This window comes from Pongo abelii, chromosome 10 (genome assembly GCF_028885655.2).
Source record: "Pongo abelii isolate AG06213 chromosome 10, NHGRI_mPonAbe1-v2.0_pri, whole genome shotgun sequence".
NCBI classification, from domain to species: domain Eukaryota; kingdom Metazoa; phylum Chordata; class Mammalia; order Primates; family Hominidae; genus Pongo; species Pongo abelii.
This window is the reverse complement of record NC_071995.2, coordinates 14,573,453-14,591,763: the sequence shown is the minus strand read 5'-3', so window position 1 is coordinate 14,591,763 and position 18,311 is coordinate 14,573,453. Positions and strand designations below refer to the sequence as shown.

The window sequence follows — 18,311 nt, the reverse complement described above, 5'->3', positions numbered from 1 at the left end:
TGAAAGCTAAATGGGGCATGGCCAACCCCATGTGCAACCCCAGATCAGCAAAGCAGGAAGCCAGTGTGAACCTTTGGGTCACAGGGAACAAGGTAGAACTTGTCCACTGAGAATGGAACAAGTGGTGGCTGCCTGGCAGAGAATGTCAGTCAGGGAGGAGATACAGCTCCTGGGAAGATGCTGACCAAAGCAGAGAGAAACGGGGAGATATAGTCTAGCTTCTCCTCTCTCCAGCACCCCCACCATCTCTTGGCAGTATCTCCATTGGTAAATCCTAGCCAGAATCCATTTGGCACAGGAGGCTCGGAAATGTGGTCTGCAAGGTTTTTGCTCTCTGCAATAAAGAGCAGTAAAGAGAAGGGATGGGGGACAGATCTCAGAGTGAATAGGCAAATTGGTGTAGATTATTTTCCAAAGGTAACTACAACAATCTCTCCCATCCCACATTCTCCTCTGCAATGTGACCTGGTCATTACTGCACATCATGGTGTGGAAAGTCTAGTCCCCTCCCCTTGTATCTGGGCAGCTTCATAATTGCATTGACTAATTGAGCATGGAGAGCATAGCTCTAGGTGACTTCTGAGGCCAGGTCAGAAAAGGCCATGCAGCGTCTATCTGGTTCCCTTGGTTCATTTGTCCTTTGGACATCCCTGCTGCCATGCTGTGAGAAGCCACACAGACAGGTCATGTGTAGGTACTCTGGTCAGTGGTCCTGGCTGAGCCCAGGTGTCAGCCATGTAAGTTGAGAAGTTTCAGATGATTCTAGCACGCATCCCTGGAGTCACTTCCCAGATGCTTGGGTCTTCTCAACTGAGGCTCCAAAAGTCATGGAAATGAATCAAACAATCCCAGCTGTGCCCTATCCAAACTCCTAACCCTCAGAATTTGTGAGCGTAATAAACTGGTTGTTATTTTATGCTACCAAGTTTTGGGGTGGTTTGTTATGCAGCCCTACAGAACTGGAATGCCAATGACCAGCGTGTTTATTTAGTATATAATTATATGTGTATACTGTCTAATATGTTGTGTTCATTATAAAGCATGCAAAAAAACAGAAATTAAAAATGGGTGAGATAAAAATAAATGTAAATAGAAGTTCTAACATTTTATTTTCATGCCCAGCTCCTGGGGGATTAAAAACCACATGCTATTATATACCTTAAATACATGGCCAGAAGAAGACAGACTTTGATAGTCAGGATCTTTTAAATAGTTTTCAACCATCTATGAAAAAGAAAGACGGGGGCAAGTGATAGGGGAAGTACAGATAGGGAGGTTCTCACCGGAGGAATGTAGGAAGGAGAGAGAGGAAACATAGGAGGAGAGGTTCCATGGGATAGAACACAGGGCTCCTAAACAGGGTGGAGATTTTCCTGAAGCAGTATTAGGCTTTCAGAGTATTTTAGTTTCATTTCTGTAATGCCATTCAGGAGGACCATTGCTAACTATATCCTAATTTGTGGATTCCTATGGACACTGTATAAAGGTGAGTGGGTAAGATGAGTTACAGTTTCATTAACACAACGGGGACTGTTATTGAGAGCTGATTCTAGAATCGAGTGCTTCAGAGATCTGAATATTTTTAGAAAGAGAATTGGGTTGAGTATTTTTTCTAATATCTCTCACTTCCTTTACGGAAGCTCTAACATATTCCGTGTGGGCACCTGACATGCACATATAGACACATCCTTAAGGTCCTTATATACATTTTTATTTTTATATCATCATATACATGTTGACTTCTTTCTTCACAGCCCCAACCAAAAAAAAAAAAACCCAACAAAAATCTTTAATAATTTTCTCTCTTACTGCTATAAATACACAGATCCACTTTTGATATATCAAGTGTGCTTATGTATAAGACCTGTACAGATAAACGTATGTAATCTATTGCAAGCAATTAATAAGGATAGCTTTCTTTTTCTTTCTTTTTCTCCCCTCTTCTCTTTCTTGACTTATTACCAATAAAGTCTATTTATCCCCTTCTTCCTGTGAATTCTCTTACAGAAGCCACACAGGTTAATCAGCTACATAGTGTGGTGGCCATTTGCTATTAGGGCTGTGGTTTCACAGATAAATTAGATCTTGTCTCCACTCTTGAGAAGCTCACAGTCTAGAGAGAGAGATGGACAGATAAATTGGTAATCATATTTTGTGTGGTGAGTGCTGTGATGGAAGCAAATACAGTGTGTGTGGGAGCCTGTGGTATGGACGCTAAGTGTCCATGAAGTCTTCCTAGAGTTTTGACAAATGGGTGCAATTAAACAGCTCTACCAACCATGAATTGCATGTGCTTGGCTTTTGGATACAGTAAGCTTTCTACAAACAGACTGGATTATTTGACTTGAATATCCTGTTAACAAGACAAGCTAATTTGCCCAAGGGGACTTCTTCACCCTTACATTTAGGCTAAATGGTTTTTACATTGGATTTTCTTATTCAGGCTGCAGGGTTCCCATCCTTCCCTGGAATGAATGCTCTCTAGCTTGTCTACCAGGCAGAGACTGCTCAGGGATCACTCTGGGTTTTTTCAGTGTTTCTATTTCATTTCTGTCCTCAGTCAGTCTGCATACAGGAGGTTCCCGGTACTATATCTAGGGTTGTCAGATTTAGTGAATTAGACACTCAATTAAATTTGAATTTCAAATAAACAATAATTTTTTAGTAGAAGTATGTTTCAAGTATTGTAATATTTGCATACTTATACTAAAAATATTTGATATTTATCATTGAAGTTCAAATTCAACTGGGTGTCCTGTATTTTATCTGGCAGGCCATATCACTACTCTCTCTTGGCCTTGCTCTTCTTGGAATGTTCACAAGGAAGTGGGAGGTGTATGAAATTTTTATCTCTAGAAGCACCACTTCTGGATTGGAGATTTTGTCCTTCATTTTTCTCTTCCCTGGTCAAACTTAGCTTTTTTCTCTGTTGCAGGTGGCTAGGCCTGTCATTCCGTGTTGAATGTATTTCTGATAGGGATTCTGGCGGTATTAAAATTCTGGCCTTTGGTTAAACTGCTTTACCAAAGTAATATTTTACCTAAAACTTATTTTTCTCCACAAGCTTGAAATGGAAACTCTTTTTAAGGAATTGTGCCCAAAGCATGAGTCAGAGGCATGAGAGAAGGTTCAGAGAGCAAAGGGCATTTACTGTCGTGCAGGAATCTGAGGCATCTCAGCACTCCTTTTGTTTATTTCTTCATTGTTCATTGTGATCTGGCAAATGAGAACCCTAGGCCAGTAATTTTTAGATAGGCAAGGAGTCAAATATAAGAAACAATAATAGCAAGAATTTGAGCACGTCCTAGCAAGCTAAATGCTTTTCCATGTATGTTCTCACTTAATCCTCATAATAATTTAATGAGATAAGTACTCTTATCGTCCTTATTTTCCAAATAAGGAATAAACTTAAAGAGATGAAATAACTTGCTTTAGATTGTGTAGCCCATAAGTGACCAAACTGGGATTTGAAGGCACATAAATCTGACTATAGAGCTCCCACTTAAAACCCCAATGCTACAGTCCTTTGGGGCTGGGCCTGGGCTGGGGTCTCAGTAGACACTCTTGGGTTGATTCATCTACTCTGTTTAAATGATTTCTAACAAGGAGGAATACTTTATAACCTCTTTTGTAACTTCTAGTGTGTGATCCCCTATTTTGACTGGCTATTCTTCCATAGATTAATACAATGATTTTCCCTCTGTGTATAAAACCATTCCTCAGCCTCAGTAGACATAGCAAATTGATCAATATCTTCCCCTTAAAGTGGTAACTTTTCTTTTTCCTCTGGTTGTCTCTTATGTTTTCTTCTTAGGTTCTGTAATCGACATCATGATCAAAGGTAATTTAAGTGCCTGTTCTGTAATGTTTACTACTTTTTGTTGCTCTCTTTTGAGTTCCTCCTTAATGAATTTAGTATATTTTGGAGAATCACAGTGCTTATGTGCATAAAGTTCATAATAAACATAAATTTGATTGGTTTGGTTCTTGCAGGCTTCTGTACTGCAAACACAGTATGGCCTGGTACATATCTAAAAGTGGGTATTTTGCTGATTCCCTTTAGGCTGTATCCATCTCTGTCTCATGGCCCACCAATATACACTATATTGAATGCAACTTCTTGGCATCGTGGTTTGTGATATTCCTCTGTAATATTAGAACATGTATGTAAATGAAATGGTTTGTTAACAATGCTATGTCCACTATGTGATACCTGACACCCTCTTGTAGAGGCTAATGGCAGTGTAGATGTTATATTGATCATGAGGCCATAGATTCCCTCACAGTTGAAGCACCTTATGTCAGTGGCTTTTAGCTGATTGCTGAATGCCACGGTAGCTTTCACACTTAAAGGATTCCAGGAGGCCCTGTGGTCCCTCTGGTTGAGTGTTCAGATTAAGGGTCCTGGAAACCTGTAGCAGCCCTGGAGAGAAGAGGCAGGAAGAGGGAGAGGAAAGTTTCTGCTTTTGATCTCAGAGGGTCTGGAGGATGTGGGAGGGCCTAAGAGTTGGAAAGATTGGAAACTCTGTTTGATATGTCTCGGTAGCAACCAGAATCTTCTGGGATGTCTCTAATAACTCTTTTACCTAGCTGAGGTTTGCTTGCTGTCCAGGCTGAAATGCAAACCAGCACCTCCCTTCTCCCCTCATTTCTGTCCAGGAACTATGGGTTCTTCAGGCAGTGGATTCAGCCCTGATTTAGATCTCTGGGCACTCTTAGGGTTGAAGCAAAGGTCTCTCCAAAGTCCGGCAACCACACAGATAATTCTGTTATCACCTGCCACAGGGACTAATAGCCTGCCCCTGCTGAGGACTTGAGATGCAGGGAAAGTGGCAGAACCTCTGGGAACACCCTCTTAAGACTGCTTTCCCTCCTTTCCCAAGAACTTAGTTCTTTCAGAGAAAAAGCGGTCTGCAGTAGTCTGGTGAGTTTGTGGTTCCTGGGTTTTCTGAGTGGCTGCCCATCAGTTTAGAGGGACCAAAGTGCCAGTGACTCTAAATGGCCCATCTGTCCACGGAATTCCCATTAGTCACTAGTTACCTTCCTTACATTCTGGATGTCGCAGCACCACAACTTTTGAGTCTTTACTCAAAAGTAAATCAAGATACACCATCCTTGGCATGCTGATGGGATTAATGTAACTTACATTTAGGGGAATTTCAGAAATTTTGTAATTAGAGGTACAGTTGCTCCTTGCAGAATCCAGGTCTCTTCTCTTCAGAAATGTGGCTTTTGAGTGAATAGTCTTTGTTAAGTCACCAGTGTTGGCTCTGCCACCACCAACTGTGTTGAAATCTTTGGCATCAGAGCAGAACCGGATGACTCTGGCAAAAATGAATTTGAGAGGATATATATAAAAAAATCTAAGACCCAAATCTGTGAGACTGTGCTTTATCTCTAGCAAAGAAAAATAGGACTTCCTTGCTATTTACAGTGCTCTTTCAGCAAGGCACACATCTCAGCATCTTTAGTCCCCCCAGAGGGCTAACAAAGGTTTGTTGTTCTTTCATCGCAGCCCATTTTTGAATTTAGCATTTAAACATATGGGGCAGGGTTGGATTGATCCTTATGAAAAGAAAGCATTTACCCCAAGGATCCCCCCTGGCAGAGACTTTCTTTAGGCTTTTTCTATGAGGCAATGTGGTTATACTTGCCCCTGAACCTTCTTTCTTGTAGCTATTAGACAACAAGTTGACATTTTGTATCATATTTATGCATGTGCTACTTTTAGATACCATCTTATCCTTCCCCAATGGCACTTTTTCTACAATTAACTGCAACATTGTTGGGATTTGAGTGAGTAAATACCATACTTTCAGGGCCTAGGTGGCAGTATGGTTACCTTTCCATATGTTTTCTTATGGAGAGGTCCTGAGGAGAGTGAAAGAACAATTTCAGTTTAAAAATGGACTGCTTCTCTGGTTCTGGGACAGGACAGTAAACCCAGAGGGTGGTAGGTTAAAGCCTACAGTGTGGTTTAACATTATGGAAGTGAGTTGGAGAACAACTCGTGCTTCATCCTCAGCTTTGCACTGTGTGTCAGTGATGGTTGCCATGGTGATAGCTTTGTGTCATCGCTGGAAGATTTGGTCTGCAGCTGGAAAATGAGCCACAGCCAAAGGTGGGGTCCTATCAGATCAACAGCTACTTTTGAGGCTAGGGTTTCAAGTTGAAAAGGAGAGGATGGAACAGATTATTGAAAATGTAAGAATATATACGAGGTAGAATACCCATGGGGATGTTGAAACATTCTGTTGCAGGATGTGGATAGGATTGCTACTGGATGTATGGGAAAACCACGTGTATGGGGTTGTGATTGTCTTTTTTTCCCTTTATGGGCCACATTTCTCCAGTGAGGTGAAGCATGACTGTCTGAGCTATGTTACAACTGCCATGGCAAAGGCTGGTTCATGGGTTTTGCTGCTTGCTGGACCAAGCTGCTGACTCATCCCTATGGCAAGATAATGAGGAGAAGAAAGCAACATGCAGCCTACATTGCTATAATCCAAGGACAGTTCACATGGCGAGCCTCAGTTTTTTCCTATCAATGGTGATGTAGACAGTGAGGGGATACATACGTGCAACTTCATGGTTTATTAGCTACATTGACCAGACCACAGTCAGTGGGAGAAGCAACAGGTCTACAGTGTTTCAGAAGTTCTGCAACACAGCAACAAACTGGAGAACAGATACCTTTGTGAGTACATGAAGACTTTCAAAGCAGTATGAAGGCATGGATCATTTTAAGGGACTTGAGGTTCAGATCATCAGTTTCCTACTATATTCTTTCCTAAAATCCATCTGCTAGAGAAAGTGTCACCTCCCCTTTGATGGTGGCCCTTTTCTCTCCTTACCAAAGAAAATCACACCTCTCACCTACCCAGATTTTACTATATGCACCGCTCAAAGGTGAAAACACTGCTAAGGGTCACATAGAGGGATAATTGGAAACATTTGTGTTAGGAGAAGCATCCTTTCATCAAGAACCATAGACTATCTCTGTCTCCAGCTTATTAAAAGATACAGTCCTAATAATACATTTTTATATATTTTAAACTGTGGTAAAATACACATATTTTAAACTGTGGTAAAATACACGTATCATAAAATGTAATAAGATTTTATTATTTATGTTTAATACTTGTCTGTCAGAATTAATGTGGTTATTTTATTTTCACCAAATGTTTACAAATAATTATTGTAACACTATCTCAATCCAGAAAACAACACTTAAACACCTATGATTACAGGAAATAAAAAATAATTATAAACTTCCACATATATATATATTTTGGTTACAAAGAAGTATAATAGTGACCAGTAAAATACTTTCAAGCATCATGTATATAATGTAACCTATATATTACATTACAATAAAATTTTGTGGGGGAGATGGAAGAGAAATTCAATGTCAGGGAAAAGAAGGAATGATATCAAATGTATAACTTAAAAAAGAGTTAATCTTACATTTTAAAAATGGATGGTGGTAGATATAAAGTTACTATGGTCTTTATATTACATGGAATAATTTGAAAGAGTGGTGAAGTAATTTTATTTTAAAATGTTAGTATTTATTATATGCCAGAAATTATATACTTTATAACCATTTAGACTATGATGGACAAAATTAGGTATCAGCTTAAAACAAATTTTTAAGAATCCTTTTAGTGGGTAACTGAGCAAAGTTTGAAGACATTATTTACTCCCTCCACACACAGAATTTACATATTTATACTAACTTCAACACTGGACTGTCCTTGTTTCTTCTTTTGACCCATCAATATTTTCACCCATTATCTCTCCATGGGGTGGTCTACATCATACTCTGGAATTTCCCACAGAGCTGCTACTTCTGTTTCCAAATGAGGCTTGTTCTTCCATTTTCTTGCATTGTTATAATATGCACTGTTGTTATAACATGAGCAGTGGCTTGGCATCCTAGGCTGCCCTGTTTGGCATCTGTAGTCATTCCTTGGAATTAAATGTAGTAATAGATGGTTTACTTCCAAGTATGACTGCGTCAGACTCTATTGCCTCTGAAATCAATCAGGTGAAGAACTAGTTGTTTATGTTCCCATGTCTCACAGACTTCAGCTGGGGTTAGACTGACCTACTTTAGCGACTGCCTTTGTACTGTTGCTTCTGAAGCCAAGAGATCACCGCTCATTGACTCTTAATACAGCCCATGTCACTGTAGGATTTGTACACACAGGTAGGTACTGGTGCTGCCCACTGTGCTCTATGAAAAGGCTAGCTCTGGAGAGGAAACAGTGGAAGTGGTCTATAGAAAATCTGCTGCCATTGTATTCACAGGAACTTATCACTGTTCTACCAGGTAAGACCAAGGTTCTTGTATCAGCAGCAGTAGGTAGCTCCTAAATAATCTTTCTCCAGGATCACACAGGCAGAGCCAGACTCAAGCAGTAACACCCTGCAGTGTAACAGGGATCTGGAGTGATATGGAAAACAAAGCCTTCAGAAGGAGGTGTAGGTTAGTTAAAACATTGTAACACCTCATAAAAATGCTTACCACCCTGCCACTTCTCACTCTTTCTAATGTCATAACAATGATACATTCAATGGATTAGGAATCTGGAACAAGAAGAGTAGCAGGTGCTTAGTTGCATTTTGCTTTGTGGGCCTGTATGTTTGCTTTGTGTTTTTCGTTTTTGGCCTGCCACAATTTGTTTAGACCCTGAACTTTTAGCCCCTATTTATGATTAGTGTCAACTGAGGAACTTCTATTGAACCACTCTATTCTTAAAAAGCACATCACCCTAGAAAAGCAGTTTATTTTTCTAGCTGTAGCCATCTGAGAAGTGATTTATGATAAACAACTCATGGTTTACAGGAATCATACAAATTAACTTAACCAACAGTCCAGAACTTAAAAAATTAAAGCCATAAGCATGTAAGAAAATAGATAACTGAATCAATGGCCCATAGCTCTCCCTCTCAGCTGGGAACTTCCACATTTCTTCTGTATTCTAGATTACCTGTCATGGTCTGAGACATATAGTCAATTGATGAAAAATACTTGATTAATTAGGTGAAAGCCTTTATATTTCTATGTTAAAACTATAAGAAATGTTTCTTTTTTGGACTCAAGTCAGTTATGGGTTCACGTCCCTGCCCCTAACTAACTTCATGGCCTTGGGCAAGTTGTTGCACTTTTCTGATGCTCACTTTAATTGTTTGTAAAATGAGAAGTAGGAGGCCTACCATGCAGAGTTGGGAGGACTAGAGGAAGTAGATGTAAAATACAAAGATGCTGAATAACTGGAGCTGCTGTTACCATTTTCCTCAAAGGCAACTTAGTAAGTGTCTCTCTGTACGTGGAGCTTTGCAAGAACCTGGCTACAGAGCAAGAGGTGGACAACAGGCCAGCCAGCTGGGAGAAGCGTCTGAAGTAGACATATACACAGCTCTGCTTCTGTTGGGAAGCTACCTTGGGGCAGGGACAAGGATTCTATCTGTAGCAACACATAGGAGTCATTTGATGATTTAGACTTGTGTGAAGTGTTGTGAAATGTTGGGTTGTATGACTGAGATAGTGGCTTTGAAATATTACCTCTCCTCAACAGTATGTGGTTAAAGAAGGGTTTTAGGAAATCATGGAAGGCACTTATAGGAAGGAAATGGTGGCAGTTCAAAACAGGATGTTTCAGATTTGGAGAATGATATAAGACCTAGACAGAAATGGATGAAATTAGATAAATTGGGTAACGAATAGGCCCATCCATATAAATTTGAGATTGTCTTTTCTAGATTTGTTTTACAAATGAAACTTAAAGTACCCAAATCTGGATATATTGATAAAGGGATTTATGCTTATTTATTTATTCATTAATTCAGTAGATATTTATTGAGCATCTACTACGTGCCATGAACTGTTCTAGTGCCTGGGATACATCAGTGAGCAGGCGAGACCAGGTCACTGCCTCCTGAAGCTTTCATTGTAATGGGAGAGATAATAAACAAAGAGATGCGAATATGATCATAGACGAGAGTGATGAGTACTGCGAATAAAAGGGACTATAGGTGAGGGGCTAGACAGTGATGGAAGTTTCTATTTTAGGTAGAGGGGCCAGGAAAGGCCTTTTGGATAAGGTGACATTGAGCAGAGGGGCATAAATGAAATGAAGAGGTGGGAATGTAGGTCTTTGGGATGAGAGAGTCCCAGGCTAAGGAAACAACAAATACAAACACCTTGGAGTAGAAATGTACATGTTTGTTAAAGAAAAAACAAGGAGGCCATGCTTAGGGCTTAGTGAATGGAGCAGAAGTGGGAGAGATGAGGTCACGGAGGTAGTCAAGGGCCAGTTCACGTAGGGCTTTGAAGACCACGGCAAAAGCTTGGATTTTATTCTAAATTCAATGGAGGAGTCAGAGGAGAATCTTGAGTAGGAGTGTGACATCATCTGACTTCAGGATCCTTTATATAAACAAATTATTGTCGGGAAAATAGCAAGCCTGATGGGTTGATTCCATTTCAGATGTGAAGTTATGACTCAGACAGCCTTGCGTTTGAATCCTGACTCTATTTCTTAAGGTTTTGTAACTGGGCAAAATGCTTAAATTTTGTACACTTCTCCTTTTTCATCCTTAAAATGGTGGAGTAATAAGAAGATCCACCTATGGGGCTGTTGTGAGGATTAAGTGAACTTTTCCTGAAGTGCTGTTGCACAGGCAGGCACATCTACTGAGAAGTGCCTGGGGGTGCACTCTCATCAGACGGGAGCAGTGGCTGCTCTAAGGCTAGAAGTCAGGTCCCCTCATTCCCTGTGGCATCCCTTGCTCCACCCCCACCCCCTACCACCTGCTAAAGAGATGCTTTTCTCCATGAACCATGATGGGAGGGCCTCTGAGGGACCAGAGGGGTCAAGGATGTGATCAAAGTGCCAGCCAAGCAAGATAACTCTGACAGTGGCTTTCAGGATTTTCTGAAATTTATCCTCACAGGGAGACATGATAATGAGATTGTGCTGTGTCTCTCCCATATAGTGCTGCGTACCCAGCAGACTCTGGATAAATATTTGTTGAGGATGAGAATCCTTTAAAGTGATTATTGTCTCTACTGAAAGATACTGTATTCTAAACTCCCACTAATTTGAATTATTTAAATTTATATACATTTGTACTTTGTATGAATGAAGAGTTGGAAATAAGTAACTTACTTGGGAACTTTATAGAAAATAGATGATTACCTAACTTAGGCCTATTAGGATATCGTTAATTAATTTGCCTCATTTTATTTTACTTGTTCATATGTATCTTCTGTTAAAATGTTATTTGTACAGCAACTAAAAATCGTGAAATAATTATTTCCAAATGATTTGAGTTTTCATTAATTTTGAGAAGACATTCTAGCCCTTAACATTTGGAATGAATTACATTTAATTACATTATTCAGTTGTACAAGTTAGGTTCCCAAATAGTTAGTGCCTGTGCCTGAGGCTGAAGTATAGACATAGTATATAGTTGGATGAAGATTGTAGGAGGAATTTTTCTCAGACCCAGAATTGCCTAGAACAATTGCAGGGCAATAAACAGAAAAAGGGGGTTCTTGCTTAAAAAGTTGATCAGCTCTGAAGTTCTGTGCTGTCCTCCCCACCCCCTGTCATATCAGCTCTTCTGGCAAATGATGCTAATCCCTTTCCCACAATTACTTACGACCCCCAATGAAGTCTGTGATCTCAGAAGCCCTTGGTTCCAATGGAAAAAGTAACATGGTGGTGGTCATGGAGAGAGGTTTGCATGTGGAAGATGGTAAAAGCAGACCTTTTTTCAAAGGCTTGTATAAGAGTGGATTAAAGATTAACTGCTATGGGGCACACAAACTTGAACAAGTTATGACTCACACATTTGTACCGACTTTGACCTTTTGCCCAGGAGAGGGCAGTAACATGCTAACATTTAAGCTTTTCCAGTTGTCCTTAGCAGACACTGCGCTGCAGGAGCCAGCATAGAATTAGTCACAGTTGGGCCTCATTTTCATTCTCACTTGATCAGCGTTCAATCTTATGTTTAGTTGTTTTCAGCCTTCGGCTACCATGGTTTGCACACACGTAGATCTAGAAGTGACACTTTTCATTTGTCCTTACGACGCTAACAGACTGGAAATCTGCAGTGATGGTCCCCTGGGTTTGATGCTGTGAATGCTGCATGCCTTGGCCACCACTTCCCAGTGGGTCAAGTTTAAGGGTAGTTTATGCTGATCTACCTCAGCCACTGAAGTGGCTGTCCTGTCCCCAACTTCTCTAGACTAACAAGTCATGCTCCCCACAGTTTATATCCTCCATCCTACCCCACAGAACTTCACACCTCAGACTCAGTAACAAAAGGTCACACCCAATCTGGTGCCTCACCTGGCTTTGAAATCAGAGCATCGTTGTGATTTTTTTCTTGTCCCTTTGTCCATCTTCACAGCAGGAGGGTTTGGCAACCTGCCTCAGCCTTATCATGCATATGACTGAAATTGTCAGCTTTTCTTCTGGGACAACTTTCTGGCTGCAAGGTTTGTGGGGAGCTGTGTGCTAGTTATAGGCATTTTTAGCTTTTGACCAGGTTCAATGTGGGAACATAAAGGAGTATCAAAGTACTAAAAATAGAAGGCACTGAAATATAAGCTAATTCTCAATATCCAGCAGTACTGTTTTGGTCATTCTTGGTAACTGGCCCGGCTCTATCCATGGGCCACAGACAGTGTGAATCCCATGTCTACCCACCCTCCTATCTACCTCCTACCTACTGTGTGTGTGTGTGTGTGTGTGTGTGTGAGAACATATGTGTGTCTGCCTTCCCTGGGGAAGCTAGTGGGGCACTAGCATAAATAATAATGGTTAGTGAAAGAAAATGTGGGAAATGAAGGGAAATTGGAGAGAGGGTTAATGTGAATTAGAGCCCCAAAGTCCCTGTAAGGTGTGTGGAGAGTCCCCTAGTTTCAATCATCATGTTGGAAGGTGTGTGGAGAGCATGGGTGTTTGTGAGGTGTATGTCAGGGTGGGGCAGGGAGGGAGAGAGATAATACAGAGATGGAACTCTCATCCTTCACAGAATGGCTTATTTAGCAAAGTGGTTCCAGGATTTTAGTGAAATGTAAATTTCACCTCTGCTCCCTTTTTTTCTACCAGCCAGGCCACCTGTTATTTCCCATGGTTGACTGTTTAATGATTTCCAGCCATAGGGCTTCCCTGGCTTCTCCTGGGAGCTTGCTTCACACTCTGTTGAGTTGAAATGTTTCTTGATATTCAGCCTACACTTCCCTTTGCTCAATTTCACCCCATTATCTCCTAGTTACACCCCTTGTATTACCCTCATAAATCAATCTTTTCTCCCACTTCGTCATTTTGGTAGTTTGGAGACTTATCTGTTTGCATGCTTATGTGTGTGTGCGTGTGTGTGTGTGTGTGTGCCAAGGAGATGAGTTGGAGGACAAATGGCAAGGTAAGAAATAAAAACCCTGGGGAATAATGCCTTCAGGCTGAGCTATGTGAAATTCTTTAAAGGTGAGAAGGTTTCCTTATTCTGCTTTTCCATAAATCATAAAGCAGTCTGAGGTAAAGCCCATCAAAATGGATCTAAGTAACTGTAAATTGTATCGTTTTCCCAGATGCTGCGGGTGTAAGTGGCATCAGGGCACTGAGAGGTGAATGGGATGGAACAGACTCAAAAGGCAGGACCTACTGCAAAATATTTAAGTATTGGTTTCACTTATAATGGTGAAACTGTAAATATCTCAGTGGACTGGTAAAAATTAGCAATAGAATCTACAGATTGCAAACTCTTTTCTCCACATATTCATAAGCTTGCAATACAAATACTACCGGACCATGGACCTGCACTTACAGGTTTACAGGTCACTGTGCTTGCTTCCCAGCTCCTGCCTTGATGCTGTACCTAATGCACAGGCACACTCAACCCTTTCTAGTTTTGTATTCTGTGTACTTTCTGTGGGCTGGATATGTTTCTTGGATTAAAAATTGTATTAGTCCATTTTGTGTTGTTATAAAAGACATGAGACTGGGTAATTTATAAAGAAAATTTGGCTCATCGTTCTGCAGGCTGTACAAGAAGCATTTTAACCAGCCTGGGCAACATGGTGAAACCCTACCTCTACCAAAAATGATACAAAAATTAACTGGGCATGGTGGTGTGCACCCAGCTACTCAGGAGGCTGAATTGGGAGGATCGCTTGAGCCTAGGAGGAAGAGGTTGCAGTGAGCCAAAATTGCACTACTGCACTCTAGCCTGGGTGGCAGACTAAAACCTTGTCTCAAAAAGGAAAAAAAAAAAAAAAGCATGGTGCAGGCATCTGTCTTTCTGATGAGAGCCTCATGAAACCTTCAATCATAGTAGAAGGTGAAGGGGGAACAGGTGTGTTATGTGGCAACAGAAGGAGCAAGAGAGAGGGAGGGGAGGTATACCATGTTCTTTTAAACAACCAGACCTCCTGTGAACTACAACAGTGAGAACTCACACATTATCTGGGGAAAGGCACCAAACCATTCATGAGGGATTCAGCCCCCTGACCCGAACACCTCCCATCAAGCCCCACCTCTAACACTGGGGATCACATTTCTACGAGATTTGGAGGGGATAAACATCCAAACCATACCAAGAATGTATTTTGTGTTTTTGAACTTCCCCGATCCACAGCAGAATTTTAAAAACTAGATTTTTAGATAACTAAACGCTACTGAAGATCAACAAAGTTGATTAGTAACAATAATAATGATATTGGATGGTAATTCAAAGACTACATTCAGAATAGACAAGGAGTAGGAAACAGTTAAATTTTTTCGAGGTGAGCTCCTATTTTGTTCTAATTCTCCATTTCTCTTTTCTTTCTTTCCTGAATGAGCATGAGTTGAAGTTTGATGCAATGGCAAAAAGAGAAGAGAAGCATTTAATTGTCTTTATTTTTTAAGAAATTAAATCAACTTTATTGAAGTAAAATTGCCACAAAAATTTAGGTATTTTAAGTGTACAGGTCCATGACTTTTGACAAACTTATGCAACTGTAATAGCTAGCACTCTGATGGAGAAGTAGAACATTTCCATCATCGAAGGAAGTTCTCTTGTGCCCTTTTGCAGTCAGTTTTACTCACCAGTTCCCTACCCAAGACAACTATCAGTCTGATCTGTATCCCCACAAATTAGCTTTGCTCTAGTATTTCATATAAATGGAATTACACACTATGTAATCTTTTGAATCTAGCTTTTTTTGCTTAGCCAACTGTCTGAGATTTGCCTATTTTATTGCACATGTCAGTAGTTTGTTCCTTTTTATTGAGTATTGAATTTATGAATATACCACAATTTATTTACTATTTATGGACAAGTGGATCATTTCCAGTTTTTGATTATTATGAATAAACCTACAAAGGACATTTACATTCAAATATTATTATGAACATATGTCAAAAAGTAGAATTGCTGGATCATGTAGTTGCAGGGTACAGCTTTTTCTGTCCTTTTACTTTAACCCATATATTCCTTTATATTTAAAATGCTTTTCTTATAAATAACATATAGTTGGGTCTTGCTTTTTTTTCAGCATGACAATCTCTGCCTTTTAAGTGGAGGGTTGGTATATTTATATTTAATGTAATTATTGAAGTGGTTAGGCTAATGTCTATGTCTTGCTATTTGGATTTCATTTGTCATTTCTGATTTTCATTGCTTCTCTGTTACTTCTTTCCTGCCTTCTTTGGGGTAAATAAAATATTATTTCATATTTTCTATTTTATTTCCTCTGTTGTCTTCTTACTTATACCTCTACTTAGTATCTTTTTAGTGGTTGCTCTAGGGCTAAAAAATGCATTCTTAATTATGTTAGTCTATTTAGAGTCAGCAATGTATCTCTTCACACATGACGTATGACATTGCATACTTCCTGTTTCTCACTTCCTACCCATCACCTCCCAATTTTTATTTCCTGTTTTTTGATTCTCACTTCCCACTTCAGAAGTGTAATAACTTCACAGGAGGATAATTTCACATGACTGTCCACCTTGTCTTTAGTATGATTGTTGTCCTATCTTTTACTTCTATGTATACTATAAACCTCACCTTATAATTATTTTCGTTTTAATAAACAGTGTTATCTTCTGTAAATTATAAAAAGAATGATAACATGATCTTTTATATTTAGTCATTTATTTTCCATTTTCAGTACATCTTATTCTTCTTGTAGATCTGGGTTTTCATCTTGTATTGTTTCCCTTCAGCCCGAAGGCCATTCTGTCACTTAGCTTTTGTTTATCTTAAAATGCTTTTACTTTTCTCTCATTCTTGGGGAATAGAATTCTGGGTTGACAGTTGTTTCTTTTCTTTTTTTTTTTTTTTTTTGGCACTTTAGAGATATTATTCCATTGTCTTCTGGTCAGCAGTCATTTTTATTCTTGTTTCCCTGTACTTCATTTATTTTTCTTTCTTACTGGCTACTTTCAAGATCCTCTCTTTAGCCAGGTCTTCAGAAGTTTATGATGTAATTAGGTTTGATTCCCTTTATTTATCCTTCTTGGGTTTGCTGAGCTTCTTGGACCTGTAAATCAGTGAAAATTGAATTGGCATTTGGGAAATTTTTGGCTGCTATTTCTTCACATGCTTTTTTCTGCTTCAATCTCATTTTTAAAAAAATCTTTTGGGACTCCTCCAGTTATATATATATATGTTAGATTATTTAATATTGTGTCAAATATTAACATGCAGCTCTTTCATTTTTCTTCAATCTTTACCCCCCTCCTTTTTTATTTCTGTGCTGTGTTTGAACTCTCGGTCTTTACTGCAGTCAGGAAATTGTCTCTAGGCAGACAGCCAAGGTGAAAAAAATAAAAGAATAAGAATAGATCAATGATATTATTAATCTGTCTTCAAGTTCACCAACTCTCTGCCATCTCCAATTTGCTGTTAAGCCCATACAATGATTTTTTTTTTCATTTCAGTTAGTGTACTTTCTAGTTATAGAACTTTTATTTGCATCTTTTTTTTTTTGTAATTTTCTGCTTTTCTACTGAGATTTCCTATCTGTTCACTCATTAGGGCCATATTTACCTTTAATTATTTGAGCATATTTTCTGTACTTTTTAAGACATATTGGTAATAGCTGCTAATAGCTGCCTTAAAGTTTCACATGCCAAGTCCAAAATCTGTGTCACATTTTCCATTTTCTTTGTATGTATAAGTGGTTTTTTAATTAAATACTGGGCATTTTGGATAATATGTTTTAGAGACACTGGATTCTGTTGTTTCCCTTAGAAAAGTATTAATTCTTGCAGCTTAAATACTGGCTGATCACCTTGAACTTTTGCATTCTTAATTTTAAGCTTTGTTATTACATATCTGTGGAAAACTCATGGCATTTTCCAAGTCCCTCTAACTTGGTAAGACTCAATCTTTAAACTGTTCCCTTGAGGATTTTGTTGTAGTTTGAATGTAGTCTTTATTAGGGTGAGACTATAGAAGGTCTTATTTTGGGGTACAGATCTTACTCCTACAGAGTGGCATTTCTGAAATCTCAGATTGATGCCACAGATGTTTTAACATATAAAGAAGCTGTTCTACTCTGGCAGGGCTGGAACTCCAATCAGCTCCAGCACTTCTCTTTCCCCACCAGTGCTCAACCTCTAGTAACTGCATTTTACCTTTAACACTGTAATGGGTACTGTCTAGAAAATCTTGGAAGTCTTTCCCTGAGCATGTATAACTCAGCCCTCAGCCATGAATTCATAGAGGACCTCATCTTGGACTCATGGGGCCCTCTTTGCACATGTGTCTCTGATAATCCACCCTGCAGATTCTAGCCTCTTTAGCTGCCACAAACAATGACCTCTGCCTCCTCAGCACAGTGCAGCCACTGTGTTATGCTTGGACTCTAGCTCTCTGTCAGGAAATTGTCTCTAGGCCAAAGAGCAAGGATGATTATGGGCTCATCTCATAAAGTTTTCATTTTCTGAGGAATCAAAGTCTTATGCCACTTATTGTCCACTGCCTGGAAATAGTTGCCTCACATCTTTTGTCCAGCTTTATAGTCGTTTCCAGTAGGAAACTGGCCTGAAATCAGGTATTTTATCATGGCAAAAAGCAGAAGCCTTCCACTTCTCTTTGTCTTTAATAATAGCTGGCATTTATTGAATATTTACTTTCTGCAGGGTACTCTTCTATTTACTTTATATGTATGATTTAGTTTAATTCCCACAATAATGCCATGAAATAGGTACTATTTTTTATCACAGTTTTATAAGCGAGGAAACAGATGCGTAAGGGGCTAAGTAACTCATGGCAGGAAATCCAGCTAGTAAGTATCA

At 39.4% G+C, this 18,311-nt stretch overlaps 1 protein-coding gene across 3 annotated transcripts in view; it reads left to right on the top strand.

Moving 5' to 3' along the window:
* Positions 1-18,311, top strand: part of GRIN2B (glutamate ionotropic receptor NMDA type subunit 2B) — a 442,920-nt gene that overhangs the window by 28,167 nt on the left and 396,442 nt on the right. The window contains exons 1-3 of one of the 3 annotated variants that reach the window (XM_063712040.1): positions 4,003-6,204; positions 6,354-6,697; positions 8,088-8,212. The exons of the other annotated variants lie outside the window; for them this stretch is intronic. The gene's annotated coding sequence lies outside the window, so the exon portion shown is untranslated. Of the gene's footprint in view, positions 1-4,002; positions 6,205-6,353; positions 6,698-8,087; positions 8,213-18,311 lie in introns of those variants that run through there. 3 annotated transcript variants of the gene reach the window in all.